The sequence below is a fragment of the Phyllobates terribilis genome, unplaced genomic scaffold (genome assembly GCF_046119375.1).
Source record: "Phyllobates terribilis strain yellow unplaced genomic scaffold, ASM4611937v1 Scaffold_1__5_contigs__length_1240528914, whole genome shotgun sequence".
In the NCBI taxonomy this organism is placed as follows: domain Eukaryota; kingdom Metazoa; phylum Chordata; class Amphibia; order Anura; family Dendrobatidae; genus Phyllobates; species Phyllobates terribilis.
Window position 1 is genome coordinate 929,480,567 of NW_027362761.1, and position 16,477 is coordinate 929,497,043.

The following is a 16,477-nucleotide window of genomic DNA, read 5'->3' on the forward strand; positions in this document are numbered from 1 at the left end:
AGACCGGTCATGATTGGTGTGTGTGGGTGTCTGTGCGATGTGTGCGGGTGTGCGCGTGCAGGCAGACATAGGCCGATGTGACACTACTACTCCCATCGGCCTATGTCTGTCCCCCGTCCACTCGTGCCAGCAGGATCAGCTTGATGGGAGCAGTAGTTCCCATCAGCCTGATCCTGCTATTTAAACTGCCCCATATGTTATTTTGGCCCCCATAGGTTTATATTTTTGCCCCTATACATGTTTTATTTTTTTATGTCCCCATATTTTTTTTTTGTTTTTGGTCCCCAATAAATTTTAAATACATGTCATTGGTGGCCAGTGGTTACCTAAAATAAATTAGTTCATACATTACCTGTCCACGCCGATCGCCACCTAAACTAAAGTAAAAAATAAAAAAATACACCTATACTCACCTAGACACCTAATTCCCCGAAGCCATCGATCTCCTGTAATAAAATATAAAATAATAAACCACAACCTTATCCTTACCCCTCCGTAGTAGTCCACGAGTGTCCCACGAAGATCTCCAGTTTAGAGCAACCACATAGAATGTGACCGCTCTGAACCGCTGCCGCCGCTAGAATGACGGGGCCGTAAAGCAGCCCCGTCATTGCATGAGCGGGTTCGCCGGAGTTCAGGCAGCGCTGCTCCGGTTAGCTGCTTTACGGCCCCGCTGTACCGTGAGAAATTCCCACGGTACAGCAGTGCCGTAAAGGAGGTGACCTCAGTCAGTGGCTCACACTGCCGGGAGCGGACGTGTTCCCGGCAGCGTGAGCTTACAGCAGCCATGCACAGCTGTCACCATCTCCCGATGTGACAGCTGTGCATGGGAGATCAGCGCAGGAACGTGGACAGGTAACTATTTTTTTTTTAGTAAACTAAGAATTAAATAAAATGTTGTGTTTTATTTCAAATAAATTATTTTTTTCTTGGGTGTAGTGTGTGTTTTTTATTTTTAACACTTTGTTGGTTAGTAATGGGGGTGTCTTATAGACGCCCATCATTACTAACCTGGGCTTCATGGCAGCGAGCGCTGACATGAACCCCACAACTATTATCCCACTGCCACCGCACCAGGGCAGCGTGGAAGAGCGAGGCTAAGTGCCAGAATTGGCGCATCCTATGGATGCGCCATTTCTGGGGCGGCTGACGGCTGGTGTTTCTAGCCTGGGAGGGGGCCAATATTCATGGCACCCTTCCTGGGTTATTAATATCATCCCCCAGCTGTCTGCCTAGCCTTTGCTAGCTATTAAATTAGGGGGGACCCCACGTCATTTTTTTGGGGGGGTCCCCCATTTTAATAGCTAGTAAAGGCTAGGTATTCAGCTGGGGGCTGATATTAGTAGCCTGGGAAGCTCCGTGGGTATTACCCCCTTCCCAGGCTTCAAACATCTGCCCCAGCCGTCTGCTTAACCTCCGCTAGAGACTGAAATTACTGGGAACCCCACGCCAATTTTTTTTTTAATAAATCCTTTATTTTAACACTAAATGACAAGTACAGTAATCAACACTGTCACTGTGCTTCATATATATGTGACTGACATGTTTTTATCTATCTAATCTATGTGTGATTCTCTATTTCTTCTATTCTAAATTGTCGGGTACCGCTGCTGAATTGCCGGCCGGCTTTTTTAAAGAGACGGTGCATGAAAACACCATTATTTTTTTAAATAAATCCTTTACACTAAATGACAAGTACAGTAATCAACACTGTCACTGTACTTCATATATATGTGACTGACATGCTTCTATCTATCTAATCTATGTGTGAAGCTCTATTCTTTCTGTTGTAAATTGTCGGGTACCGGTGTATGCCGCTGATGAATTGCCGGCTTTTCGCGTAATACATTCTGCATTATTCTTAGTTGTTTTACTTCATGTAGAATTAACCTGCAAGGAAAGAAAGGGTTTATTTTCATTCCGATATTTGTGTCCCATTGACTTGCATTGGTTTCCGGTATCGGAATCGGCAATATCCGATACTTTTTGGGTATCGGTCCGATCCAATCCGATACGATATTTCCTGATATCGGAGGGTATCGCTCAACACTACCCACAAGTGATAATTGCATTTTAACAGGATATGTTGATGCAGATTGGGCTGGAGATCCAACTGACAGAAGATCTACCAGTGGACATATTTTTTAGAAACAGTCAATTGTGACACTGTCTTTAACAGAAGCAGAATATGTTGCCGCAGCACATGCAAGTCAAGAAGTACCGTGGTTAAGACAATTGTTGACAAAATTAGGACAACCACAGTTGGAACCAACAAAACTGAAAGAGGACAATAAAGGATGTCTTGTTCTTACTCAGATGGAAAGAGTCAATCCAAGAACCAAGCATATTGATGTGAAATATTATTTCTTGAGAGATCATCAGGAACAAGGAGTCTTGAAGTTAGAGTATTGTCCTACAGAAGAAATGACAGCAGACATCTTCACGAAGGCGTTGAATGCTGATAAACACCAGAGACTAATAAAAAAGTTGGGTTTGATTGAATAAGTCCTTACTGTTGAGAAAGGGTGTTGGCATATGCAACAGATTAGCACTTATTATAAGTGAAAGGAGGACTTTATACTAACCAGACAGCAGATGGCGATAGTGTGTAAAGTAATATGCTTGCTGTAATGTGGGAGGAAAGCTCTCAATTGTTGGTTGTTTTTACTTCCTGTTCTTTGCTTCCTGAATGTGTTATGTCAGCAGCACATGGACTGTGTGACACTGAATTGTATCTCATGTTTAACCAGTATGAAGTAAATACTGTTTACTCAAGATATCTTGCTGATTGAAGCTCTCGTAAGTACAGTGGTGACTGTAAGAAGATGCACTCTGCGACACTATTAACTACTATTTCTTAACTACATTTTGAACCGAGGAAAGGGAAACTTGAAAACACTTTGCTATGTTTGTTTGCCTCCACCACTTTCGTTTTCAGAGTGCTAAGCAGCTGCTTAGAAGAAGCCATGGCTGCTGTTTTTTGGCACAAGGTTAGACGATGCTGCATTTTTATAAAGCTGGGAAATTTGCATCACCTGGGCTTTCCTAATGATGATAGTGAACAAGCCATAACCCTAACAGGCTAATTTAGGTCTGCAAGCTTGGTCAAAGTTATCTGAGCACACAAATCTCCAAGAGTGCCCAGCTTTTGCATTGACTCATTTTCCTTTTTGTAATTTTTATAATGTAAAAAATTACAATATACTTTTTTTTGCCTAAAATAGAAAGGGAATGTGTCATCTTTAACTGTAGGCCTTTTGGATATTATTTCATCTTCAACTTGCCAAACTGTTCACAATAACAATAATTTTGCCATCATTTACGTCTGATGAGCATAACAATGGGAAGGAAGTGGAAGGCATAATAGAATTTGTCACATTATTTGTCTCAGTCACAGTACCTCTGATAAAAACACCACCAGTTCGAGTCAGTGTTCTGCTCAGTCTACCTCCTCTCCCATCTTTACACTTAATGCTGTACATAGTGTAATTTGAACTTCATAAATTCCCCCTATTTCTATACAGTTCCTTAGCTCTAGTGTTGAGCCACCCCCATAGTGTTCGGGTTCGGTTCGGTTCGTCGAACACCGGGATGTTCGAGGAACTGTTCGTCGAACTGTTCGTCGAACACCTTAGAACACCGTCGAACACCGTTAAAAAAAATGGCAGGCAAACAAAAACACATAGAAACACATAGAAAACACCTGCAAAGGTGTCCAAAAGCTGACAAACTGCTCAGAAGACACTCTCTTTAAAAAAGCCGGCCGGCAAATTCAGCAGCGGCATACACCGGTACCCGACAATTTAGACAAGAAGGAATAGAGCATCACACATAGATTAGATAGATAGAAACATGTCAGTCACACATATAAGAAGCACAGTGACAGTGTTGCTTACTGTACTTGTCATTTAGTGTAAAGGATTTATCAAAAAAAATAATAGTGTTTTCATGCACCGTCTCTTTAAAAAAGCCGGCCGGCAATTCAGCATCTGTACCCGACAATTTAGAACAGAAAGAATAGAGCTTCACACATAGATTAGATAGATAGAAACATGTCAGTCACATATATAATAAGTACAGTGATAGTGTTGCTTACTGTACTTGTCATTTAGTGTAAAGGATTTATTTAAAAAAATAATAGTGTTTTCATGCACTGTCTCTTTAAAAAAGCCGGCCGGCAATTCAGCAGCGGTACCCGACAATTTAGAACAGAAAGATAGAGCATCACACATAGATTAGATAGATAGAAACATGTCAGTCACATATATATGAAGTACAGTGATAGTGTTGGTTACTGTACTTGTCATTTAGTATTAAAATAAAGGATTTATTATTAAAAAAATTGGCGTGGGGTTCCCCTTAATTTTAGGCTCTAGCGGAGGTTAAGCAGACGGCTGGGGCAGATGTTTGAAGCCTGGGAAGGGGGTAATACCCACGGAGCTTCCCAGGCTACTAATATCAGCCCCCAGCTGAATACATAGCCTTTACTAGCTATTAAAATGGGGGACCCCCCAAAAAAAATGACGTGGGGTCCCCCCTAATTTAATAGCTAGCAAAGGCTAGGCAGACAGCTGGGGGCTGATATTAATAGCCCAGGAAGGGAGCCATGAATATTGGCCCCCTCCCAGGCTAGAAACACCAGCCGTCAGCCGCCCCAGAAATGGCGCATTCATAGGATGCGCCAATTCTGGCACTTAGCCTCGCTCTTCCACGCTGCCCTGGTGCGGTGGCAGGGGGTAATAGGGTTGGGGTTGATGTCAGCTTATAATGCCAGCTGACATCAAGCCCAGGTTAGTAATGGAGAGGCGTCTATAAGACACCCCCATTACTAACCCCATAGTCAAAGTTAAAAAAAACACAAACACCCAGAATAAAGTCCTTTAATTGAAATAAAGACACAATCCTTTATTGTTCTAAATTAAACCATACTTACCATCACGCCCATTCCAGCTGAAGCCAACGATCTCCTGCAATAAAAGAAAAATAATAAAGCAACCTCATCCTTACCTTTCCATGGTTCCCACGACAGCTTCAGCTCTGCTACATCGAGATGACAGGCTGGACCGCAGCAGAACGCTGCCATCCAGCCTGTCATCCCGCAGACACTGAGAAGCGCAGGCTTGCTTGCGCTGCTCAGCGTCTCTCTGTGACGACATCCAGATGAGCCGAGTTCATGTCCAATGAACTCGGCTCACCTCATGCACGTCACTGACAGCGTGGGAAAATTCTCACGCTGAAGCGCTGATTGCAGGAGAATTTTCCCACGCTGTCAGTGACGTGCAGGAGGTGAGCTGAGTTCATTGGACATGAGCTCACCTCATGCACATCACTGACAGCGTGGGAGAATTCTCCTGCACTCAGCACTTCAGCGTGAGAATTTTCCCACGCTGTCAGTGACGTGCATGAGGTGAGCCGAGTTCATTGGACATGACCTCGGCTCATCTGGATGCCGTCACAGCGAGACAGTGAGGAGCGCAAGCATGCCTGCGCTTCTCAGTGTCTGCGGGATGACAGACTGGATGGCAGCGTTCTGCTGCGGCCAGCCAGTCATCTCGATGTAGCAGAGCTGAAGCTGTCGTGGGAACCATGGAAAGGTAAGGATGAGGTTGGTTTATTATTTTTCTTTTATTGCAAGAGATCGTTGGCTTCAGCTGGAATGGGTGTGATGGTAAGTATGGTTTAATTTAGAACAATATAGAATTGTGTCTTTATTTCAATTAAAGGACTTTATTCTGGGTGTTGTGTTTTTTTTAAATACTTTACTAGAAATTCATGGCGGTCATGTCTAATACTGGCGTGACCCCATGAATTTTGGGCTTGGGGCCAGCTGATAATACCAAGCTGGCCCTAACCCCTTTATTACCCAGTGAGCCACCGCACCAGGACCCTGGATGAGTTGGGTACAGCGCCAGAAGATGGCGCTTCTATGAACGCGCCATTTTCCGGGGTGGCTGCGGACTGCAATTTGTAGCGGGGGGGGGCCCAGAAAGCTTGGGCCTCCCTGCGCTGCAGATTCCAGCCCCCAGCTGCCTAGTTGTACCTGGCTGGACACAAAAATAGGGCGAAGCCCCACGTACTTTTTTTTTAATTATTTCATGAAATTCATGAAATAATTAAGAAAAAAAGGCCTTCCCTATATTGTTGTGTCCGGCCAGGTACAAATAGGCAGCTGGTGGTTGGGGGCAGCCCGTTCCTGCCTGCTGTACCTGGCTGGACACAAATATAGTGCGAAGCCCCACTTCAATTTTTTTTAATTATTTCATGAAATTCATGAAATAATTAAGAAAAAAAGGGCTTCCCTATATTGTTGTGTCCGGCCAGGTACAAATAGGCAGCTGGTGGATGGGGGCAGCCCGTTCCTGCCTGCTGTACCTGGCTGGACACAAATATAGTGCGAAGCCCCACTTCAATTTTTTTTAATTATTTCATGAAATTCATGAAATAATTAAGGAAAAAAGGGCTTCCCTATATTGTTGTGTCCGGCCAGGTACAAATAGGCAGCTGGTGGATGGGGGCAGCCCGTTCCTGCCTGCTGTACCTGGCTGGACACAAATATAGTGCGAAGCCCCACTTCAATTTTTTTAAATTATTTCAGGAAATTCATGAAATAATTTAAAAAAAATTGACGTGGGGCTTCGCACTATATTTGTGTCCAGCCAGGTACAGCAGGCAGGAACGGGCTGCCCCCATCCACCAGCTGCCTATTTGTACCTGGCCGGACACAACAATATAGGGAAGCCCTTTTTTTCTTAATTATTTCATGAAATAATTTAAAGAAAATTGACGTGGGGCTTCGCCCTGTTTTTGTGTCCAGCCAGGTACAACTAGGCAGCTGGGGGCTGGAATCCGCAGCGCAGGGAGGCCCAAGCTTTCTGGGCCACCCCCGCTGCAAATTGCAGTCCGCAGCCACCCCGGAAAATGGCGCGTTCATAGAAGCGCCATCTTCTGGCGCTGTACCCAACTCATCCAGGGCCCTGATGCGGTGGCTCACTGGGTAATAAAGGGGTTAGGGCCAGCTTGGCATTATCAGCTGGCCCTAAGCCCGAAATTCATGGGGTCACGCCAATATTAGACATGACCACCATGAATTTCTAGTAAAGTATTTAAAAAAAACACAACACCCAGAAAAAAGTCCTTTAATTGAAATAAACACACAATTCTTTATTGTTCTAAATTAAACCATACTTACCATCACGCCCATTCCAGCTGAAGCCAACGATCTCCTGAAATAAAAGAAAAATAATAAAGCAACATCATCCTTACCTTTCCATGGTTCCCATGACAGCTTCAGCTCTGCTACATCGAGATGACAGGCTGGACCGCAGCAGAACGCTGCCATCCAGCCTGTCATCCCGCAGACACTGAGAAGCGCAGGCTTGCTTGCGCTCCACAGTGTCTCTCTGTGAGGGCATCCAGATGAGCCGAGTTAATGTCCAATGAACTCGGCTCACCTCATGCACGTCACTGACAGCGTGGGAAAATTCTCCTGCACTCAGCGCTTCAGCGTGGGAGAATTCTCACACTGAAGCGCTGAGTGCAGGAGAATTCTCCCACGCTGTCAGTGACGTGCAGGAGGTGAACTGAGTTCATTGGACATGAGCTCACCTTATGCACGTCACTGACAGCGTGGGAAAATTCTCCTGCACTCAGCGCTTCAGCGTGGGAGAATTCTCACGCTGAAGCGCTGAGTGCAGGAGAATTCTCCCACGCTGTCAGTGACGTGCAGGAGGTGAGCTGAGTTCATTGGACATGAGCTCACCTTATGCACGTCACTGACAGCGTGGGAGAATTCTCCTGCACTCACCGCTTCAGCTTGAGAATTTTCCCACGCTGTCAGTGACGTGCATGAGGTGAGATGAGTTCATTGGACATGAACTCGGCTCATCTGGATGTCGTCACAGAGAGACGCTGAGCAGCGCAAGCAAGCCTGCGCTTCTCAGTGTCTGCGGGATGAGAGGCTGGATGGCAGCGTTCTGCTGCGGTCCAGCCTGTCATCTCGATGTAGCAGAGCTGAAGCTGTCGTGGGAACCATGGAAAGGTAAGGATGAGGTTGCTTTATTATTTTTCTTTTATTGCAGGAGATCGTTGGCTTCAGCTGGAATGGGCGTGACGGTAAGTATGGTTTAATTTAGAACAATAAAGGATTGTGTCTTTATTTCAATTAAAGGACTTTATTCTGGGTGTTTGTGTTTTTTTTAACTTTGACTATGGGGTTAGTAATGGGGGTGTCTTATAGACGCCTCTCCATTACTAACCTGGGCTTGATGTCAGCTGGCATTATAAGCTGACATCAACCCCAACCCTATTACCCCCTGCCACCGCTACAGGGCAGCGTGGAAGAGCGAGGCTAAGTGCCAGAATTGGCGCATCCTATGAATGCGCCATTTCTGGGGCGGCTGACGGCTGGTGTTTCTAGCCTGGGAGGGGGCCAATATTCATGGCTCCCTTCCTGGGCTATTAATATCAGCCCCCAGCTGTCTGCCTAGCCTTTGCTAGCTATTAAATTAGGGGGGACCCCACGTCATTTTTTTTGGGGGGTCCCCCATTTTAATAGCTAGTAAAGGCTATGTATTCAGCTGGGGGCTGATATTAGTAGCCTGGGAAGCTCCGTGGGTATTACCCCCTTCCCAGGCTTCAAACATCTGCCCCAGCTGTCTGCTTAACCTCCGCTAGAGCCTAAAATTAAGGGGAACCCCACGCCAATTTTTTTAATAATAAATCCTTTATTTTAATACTAAATGACAAGTACAGTAACCAACACTGTCACTGCACTTCGTATATATGTGGCTGACATGTTTCTATCTATCTAATCTATGTGTGAAGCTCTATTCTGTCTGTTATAAATTGTCGGGTACCGCTGCTGAATTGCCGGCCGGCTTTTTTAAAGAGACAGTGCATGAAAACACTATTATTTTTTTAAATAAATCCTTTACACTAAATGACAAGTACAGTAATCAACACTGTCACTGCACTTCTTATATATGTGACTGACATGTTTCTATCTATCTAATCTATGTGTGATTCTCTATTCCTTCTATTCTAAATTGTCGGGTACCGCTGCTGAATAGCCGGCCGGCTTTTTTAAAGAGACGGTGCCTGAAAACACTATTATTTTTTTTGATAAATCCTTTACGCTAAATGACAAGTACAGTAAGCAGCACTTTCACTGTACTTCGTATATATGTGTCTGACATGTTTATATCTATCTAATCTATGTGTGAAGCTCTATTCTTTCGGTTCTAAATTGTCGGGTACAGGTGTATGCCGCTGCTGAATTGCCGGCTTTTCATGTTTCACTGTTGGCACTGTTCCCATCGATTTGGGCAATCACTGTAATGCCACAACCACCATGGCTGTGGCATTACAGTGAGTGGCAGACAATCCCTGCATGATTGGTGCTCTAAATAGCGCCAGACATGCAGGACACGCTTTTGGTGCACGAACAGTTATCGAACATAACCTCGAACAGCCGAATTTTTTGCAAATCGTTCGGGTTCGTCGAACAACTCGAACACCGCCCAAAACAGCTCGAATTTGAGATTGGCGAACAGTTCTAGTCGAACACCGCTCATCTCTACTTAGCTCCAAACACAGCACCTCCGAGGCTTAAAAAAATACTACACTATAGCAACTTCTTTCAGTTGATTTATTGGAAGTGTTGAACAGTCAGACTTTGTACTCAGTTTGTCATGAATGGGCATACTGTCCTGTCCAGTCTCCAGTGCTTTTTCAGCATAACCAATGGCTTTGTCATACTCAGGTAGACAAGATTATCCCCCATAAGGGTGGTAAACATTTTGTTCATACAATGGAATCAAGCATAGATCAGTAACGAATTTGATCAGATACATCTGAAGCCAATGATTACATTGCCTACTGGTCCGTTATCTCTCTGCCAGTGACGGTGAGCCATGTTCTGCAAGGAAACTACTTGCTGTCTCTTATGTCATTTATACTGTAGTACTGCTGATCCCAAGGCTGCCAAGGCTGGCTTTACTCTGCTTTACATCTTCCTGCTTGCCTCTTCTATTTTTTAATCATGCCACTTCTGTTGATGCAGTTAAAGCTGCACAGTCACATCAGCCACATATCTCCTGGCTGCCCAATGTGTGTTTTAAAGCACACCTGTCAGCAGGATTGCGCTAAGTAAACCACATACACTGTCAGGTGGGTGCCATTACACTGATTATAATGATACCTTTCTTGATGAAATCCGTGCTGTGGTTCTTTCATAAACTTTATTTTCAGTTTTAGGATAATGTTATGCTCGTGCTTTAGGACGGGCCTTTGGGAAGGGGCTGTAACTGGTGCCCTGCATATGTAGTCCTATCTCTGCCTTCTGACAGGTCACTGTGCCTTCAGTGACCTGCCTACTATTTAAAATACTGAATGTGTAATTGTGGTACAAATCTTGAAATTTACATGTAGCAAAATGGCCCAGCCACCTGCGCATACGCAGTAGCATCTCTCATTTGCCGAGAGATGCTACTGCGCAAGCGCAGCTGGCGGCGCCATATTGCTGTAGGCAAATTTATTTTTCTTCCAGTAAAATGGTGCCCACTCGTGCGCAGTAGCATCTATCGTTTGCCGATAGATGCTACTGTGCAAGCACCCCTAGCGGCGCCATTTTGATGGAGGAAAAAGACATTTGCCTGCAGCAATATGGCGCCACTGGCCGCGCTTGCGCAGTAGCATCTATCGGCAAACGAGAGATGCTACTGCGCATGTGCGGGAGGGAGGGCCATTTTGCTGCATGTAAATTTCAGGATTTGTACCACAATAACACATGCAGTATTTATTTTTTATAACAACACCCACAGACATTTTTTCTTTCAATTTTTACTCTGACAACTAAGCCTAATAATGCTGTATGTTCTGTAAACATCACTTTTCAGTAATCATCTCCATATTTTCCAATAGACTCAATATTGGCTGTACAATTCCACAAACTGAACACAAACACTCCAAAATATGTGTTCATGGCCATTTATGTGGTGTTCACTGGTAGTTTCATGAGGAAGGGCATAAATGATCCAGTTTGAGCCATTTAAGTGAATAAGTATAGTTTTATATTCACAGGTAAAAATCACTTATATCTAGATTGATAGATAGATAGATAGATAAGATAGATAGATAGATAGATAGATAGATAGATAGATAGATAGATAGATAACAACATCCACAATACGTGATTGTCACAAATCATCTCTTCCATCTTCCTAGTTAATTACCTCTGTGGAAGTATCATGACTAGGGATGAGTGGAGCCATGGAAGTTTGGGTTCTGGTACCCGACCCAAACTTTATTCAAAAGATCGGTTCGGATACCAGATACCAGAACTGTACCCAAACTTCTACCAGAACCCCATTGAAAACAAAGGGTACCCAAACTTTTGATATGGAAAATTCTCTCTCTCCTTCCCCCCAGAACTCAAAATATTGCAACGGACTTCTGGGAGAATTCCATATTTGGCGATTACCACCAGAAATTATCTGTCCAGTACGAACACCGAACTTTTACATTTGGGTTCTCTCATCTCTAATCATGACATCACCAAAGAACTGTCCCACAAAATTAAATGTCATATCAAGACTATTGCTTTCTATGCTTATGTGACTGCTGAAAATTATATTTCTAAATGCTGCTATAAAAACAAGAATGCTGCAACCAAATGGGAAGAAAAAAGAATACAATGCATACATCTACAATTAAAATTAAAGCAGATGAGAAAAAAAGATTATGTATGAGAATCTGGCTTGATAATTAAACATAAAGGATATATTCTCTTTAATTTCCTTCAAAATATAACTAATAGGTACATAATTGCTCTAAGACAACAGGACACAGTGGAGCATATTTATCTACTGCCTAATTATTAAACCATATGAATTAGACTAGACAGTTATAAGATGTGCCCGATTTACCTTAGTGGTGCATGCTTTTTTTGATAAATTTGCTCTATTTTTAGACTCTCGACTATGAACACCTATTAGTCAGCAGAAACATACAACACAATTTTGGCACAAACTTCTCGCATGGTTTTGTGTATTAAACCATGCCATATTCCCCCTAAGCCATGTCTTTTTTTTTATTTTAACTATGCACTGTTCCTTTGTCGGGCAAGCCATAGAAATATCTAAAACACATAATAAATGTAGTAAAAGTCAAGATAGACAGGTTTTTTTTTATATAAATTACACCTGAATTCTGGAGCATTTAGCTTGGTAAATCTCCCCTATTAAATTGTTGTTTGGCAGTGTTAACATTTACATAGCCATGAATTTTTGTTTCGTCTCAGATACTGATTTTCCACTTCAATTTATCAGACAAATACCTGATGTGTGGAGATTTTTCCTGGTAAATAATGCCAAAAATGCCTCAATGGCTAATAAGTACTGATAAATAAAAGGATGATTAAGTTGGGTCAGAGCACATACACTACTCTAGAGGAAAGATAACTAAGCAGTTCAATGTCTTCTTGGCACAGAAAATATTATTAGCATGTGAAAGAGATCTAGAACACATCTTACACTATTGCTTAAAATATCTCTAAATCCAATTATCCCTCCAAGCATCAGTATTCTAGCTGCTGTAGAATCTTTGGATGTGTTGAAACACCTGGCAGTAGAGTATATTTTCTGCCAACATAGGCACATCAGAAAAGGTGTTGATTTTAGGCTAACAGCATGAGCTTTAGGTTTGGGGCAGTGCCAAGAAAATGTGACACAGCTGTGTATATGCATTTTTCCTAATTTAGTCAGCTGTTTCTCTATGGATTTACAGTGGGTTTTCCGACAACCTGCACTAAGCTCTTGTAGACTCTCCTGATGCACCTGTATTATTCAGAAGAAAAGAAAAACATGCTTAAAGATTCCATATTTTGGTTAAATGACTAATTAATGTCCCTTAATTGCTTAATTACCACCAATATAAAAGCTGAAATTAAAAACATTTTTATAATTTTAGTCTCACAGCTAGATGCACATTTTCCTGGGATATTTTTGAAAGCAGAATAGCAAAAGTTTTTTGATTTTTTTTTTTCAATTTAATTAGCTTTTAGCCCGGCATGCAAGAGCAAGCCATAGAAAGTTATCATTAGTTTATCTAAGACATAATAGAACAGGTCAGAGAGTTATAAAAGAATTACTAAGAAAAAGCAAATTACTTTCTTCATGTAAATTCCAAAATTTCTGCAGGATAACATGTATCATGTTCAATCAATAGCTTTGTTAAGATTTTCTAGAAGGAATTGATAGCAAAGAGGTCAATCAATTATAGTATGTTGCGGAGTATAAGACGCACCCCAAATTTTGGGGTGAAAAATACTTAAAACACTTATAAAATAAAATGGTGGTGTGTCTTATACTCCGTTTTAATGGTAACTTAGTCGGGGGCAGCGGTGGTGGAGCAGGGTCACAGGAGGCAGGGTCACTCCATCAGGAGGTTGGCGTTGGCCGGAATGGGATGATGCAGTGGGCCCTAGGCACATGTTAAGGAGCTGAAACTCCTAAACCCTTCATCCAATTTTAATGTGGATACCCTCAAATGAAAGCTGAAAGTCTGAACTTCAACTGCATCTGAATTGTTTTGTTTAAAATTCATTGTGATAATGTCTAGAACCAAGATTAGAAAAATGTTGTCTCTGTCCAAATATATATGGACCTACCTGTACACAGATTGATATCTTGGGAGACGAGATCTTGTCTGCCGGGATCTCATTACATATATATAAACTGCTCAAAAAAATCTCATTACATATATATACATGGCTCAAATAAATAAAGAGAACTCTTAAACAACACAATGTAACTCCAAGTCGATCACACTTCTGTGAAATCAACCTGTCCAGATATGAAGCAACACTTATTGTGAATCAATTTTTCCTGCTGTTGTGCAAATGGAACAAACAACAGGTAGAAATGATAGGCAATTAGCAAGGCAATCCCTATAAAGGAGTGGTTCTACAGGTCGTGACCACAGACCATTTCTCTGTTCTCATCCTTTTTGGCTGTTGTTTTGGTCACTTTTACATTTTGTCATTGCTCTCGCCCCTAAAGGCACAATAGCATGAGGCAGTGTATACAGTACAGCCTACAGAATTTGTTCAGGTAGTGCAGCTCGTCCAGGATGGCACTTCAATGCGAGCTTTGGCAAGAAGGGTAGCTGTGTCTGTCAGCATAGTGTCCAGAGCATGGAGCAGATGCCAGGAGACATGGAGGGGGCCGTAGGAGGGCAACAACTTAGCAGCAGGACCACTACCTCCTCCTTTCTGCATGGAGGAACAGAAGTAGCAGTGCCAGAGCCCTAAAAATGACCTCCAGCAGGCCACTAACATCTATGTGTCTGCTCAAACTGTTAGAAACAGACTCCATGAGGGTGGTATGAGGGCCCAATGTCCACACCGTGCAGGGCGATTGGGATTTGCCAGAGAACACCAAGATTGGTAGATTTGATATTGGCGACCTCTGCTCTTCACGCATGAGAGCAGGTTCACACTGATCACATGTGACAGACGTGACAGAGTCTGGAGATGCCATGGAGAAAGTTCTGTTTCCTGCAACATCCTCCAGCATGACTGGTTTGGTAGTGGGTCAGTAATGGGGAGGCCTTTCTTTAGAGGGCCGCACAGCCCTCTATGTGCTAGGCAGAGGAACACTGACTGCCATTAGTTACCGGGATGAGATACTCAGACCCATTGTGAGACCATATGTAGGTGAAGTGGGCCCTGGGTTCCCTCCGATGCATGACAATGCTAGGCCTCATGTGGCTTAAGTGTGTCAGCAGTTCCTGCATGATGAAGGTATTGATGGTTTGGACTGGCCTGCTCATTCCCCAGACTTAAATCCAATCGAGAACATTTGGCACATCATGTCTCGTTCCATCTACCAATGCCATGTTGCACCACAGACTGTCCAGGAGTTGACTGATGCTTTAATCCAGGTCTGGGAGGAGATCCCTCCAGAGAAAATATGCCACCTCATCGGGAGCATGCCCAGGCATTGTAGGGAGGTCATACAGGCATGTGGAGGCCGCACACACTACTGAGCATTATTTCCTTGACTTGGGGCATTTCCACTGAAGTTGGATCAGCCTGTAATTTGATTTTCCACTTTGATTGGTATATTTCATTCAGTGAAATCTAGGTGGTATTTTAGTGTTCCCTTTATTTTTTGAGCAGTGTGTATATGTATATATACAGTATGTATATATGTATATATACAGTTGTGCTCAAAAGTTTACATACCCCAGCAGAATTTTTCCTTTCCTGGCCTTGTTTCAGAGAATATGAGTAATAGCAAAAAAATGTTTTCTCCATTCATGGTTATTGGTTGGTTGAAGCCATTTATTGTCAAACTACTGTGTTTTCTCTTTTTAAATCTTAATGACAACCAAAAATATCCAAATGACCCTGATCAAAAGTTCACATACCCTGGAGATTTTGGCCTGATAACATGCACAGAATTTTACACAAATGGGTTTGAATCACTACTAAAGGTAACATCTTCACCTGTTACCTGTTTGCTTGTAATCAGTGTGTGTACATAAAAGCTGAGTGAGTTTCTGGGATTCACACAGACTCTTGCATCTTTAATCCAGCTACTGACATTTCTGGATTGTGAGTCATGGGGAAAGCAAAAGAATTGTCAACGGATCTAGAGGAAAAGGTAGTTGAACTGTATAACACAGGAAAGGGATAAAAAAAGATATCCAAGGAATTGATAATGCCAGTCAGCAGTGTTCAAACTGTGATTAACAAATGGAAAATCAGCGGCTCTGTTAAAACCAAACCACGGTCAGGTACACCAACCAAATTTTGGCCACAACTGCCAGGAAAATTGTTCGGGATTAGTGTTCAGTGAGTATGTTCTATTAACCCTTTCGCCGAATATGCTCGGGCCGAGCTCCGAGTATTTGCAGCTGCTCGGTGATATGGTTGAATCGCTCCCTTGTGCATGATTTGCAACTGTTTGACAGTTTTATTACATTTCAGAAATGTCTATTTCTTACACATTCCTCACATGTAATAAAACTGTCAAACAGTTGCAAGTCATGCACACGGGAGTGATTCAACCATATCACCGAGCAGCTATAAATACTCGGAGCTCGGCCCGAGCACACTCGGACAGAACATACTTGCTCTACACTATTCGGGATGCAAAGAAAACCCCACAAAAAACATCAGCTGAAAGTCAGGACTCTCTGAAAACTAGCGGTGTGGCTGTTTCAAGATGCACAATAAGGAGGCACTTGAAGAAAAATGGGCTGCATGGTTGAGTCGCCAGAAGAAAGCCATTACTGCGCAAATGCCACAAAGTATCTCGCCTACAATACGCCAAACAGCACAAAGACAAGCCTCAAAACTTCCGGAACATGGTAATTTGGAGTGGTGAGACCAAAATTTAAGTTTTTGGCTACAACCATAAACGTTTCATTTGGAGAGAGGTCAACAAGGCCTATGATGAAAGGAGCACCATTC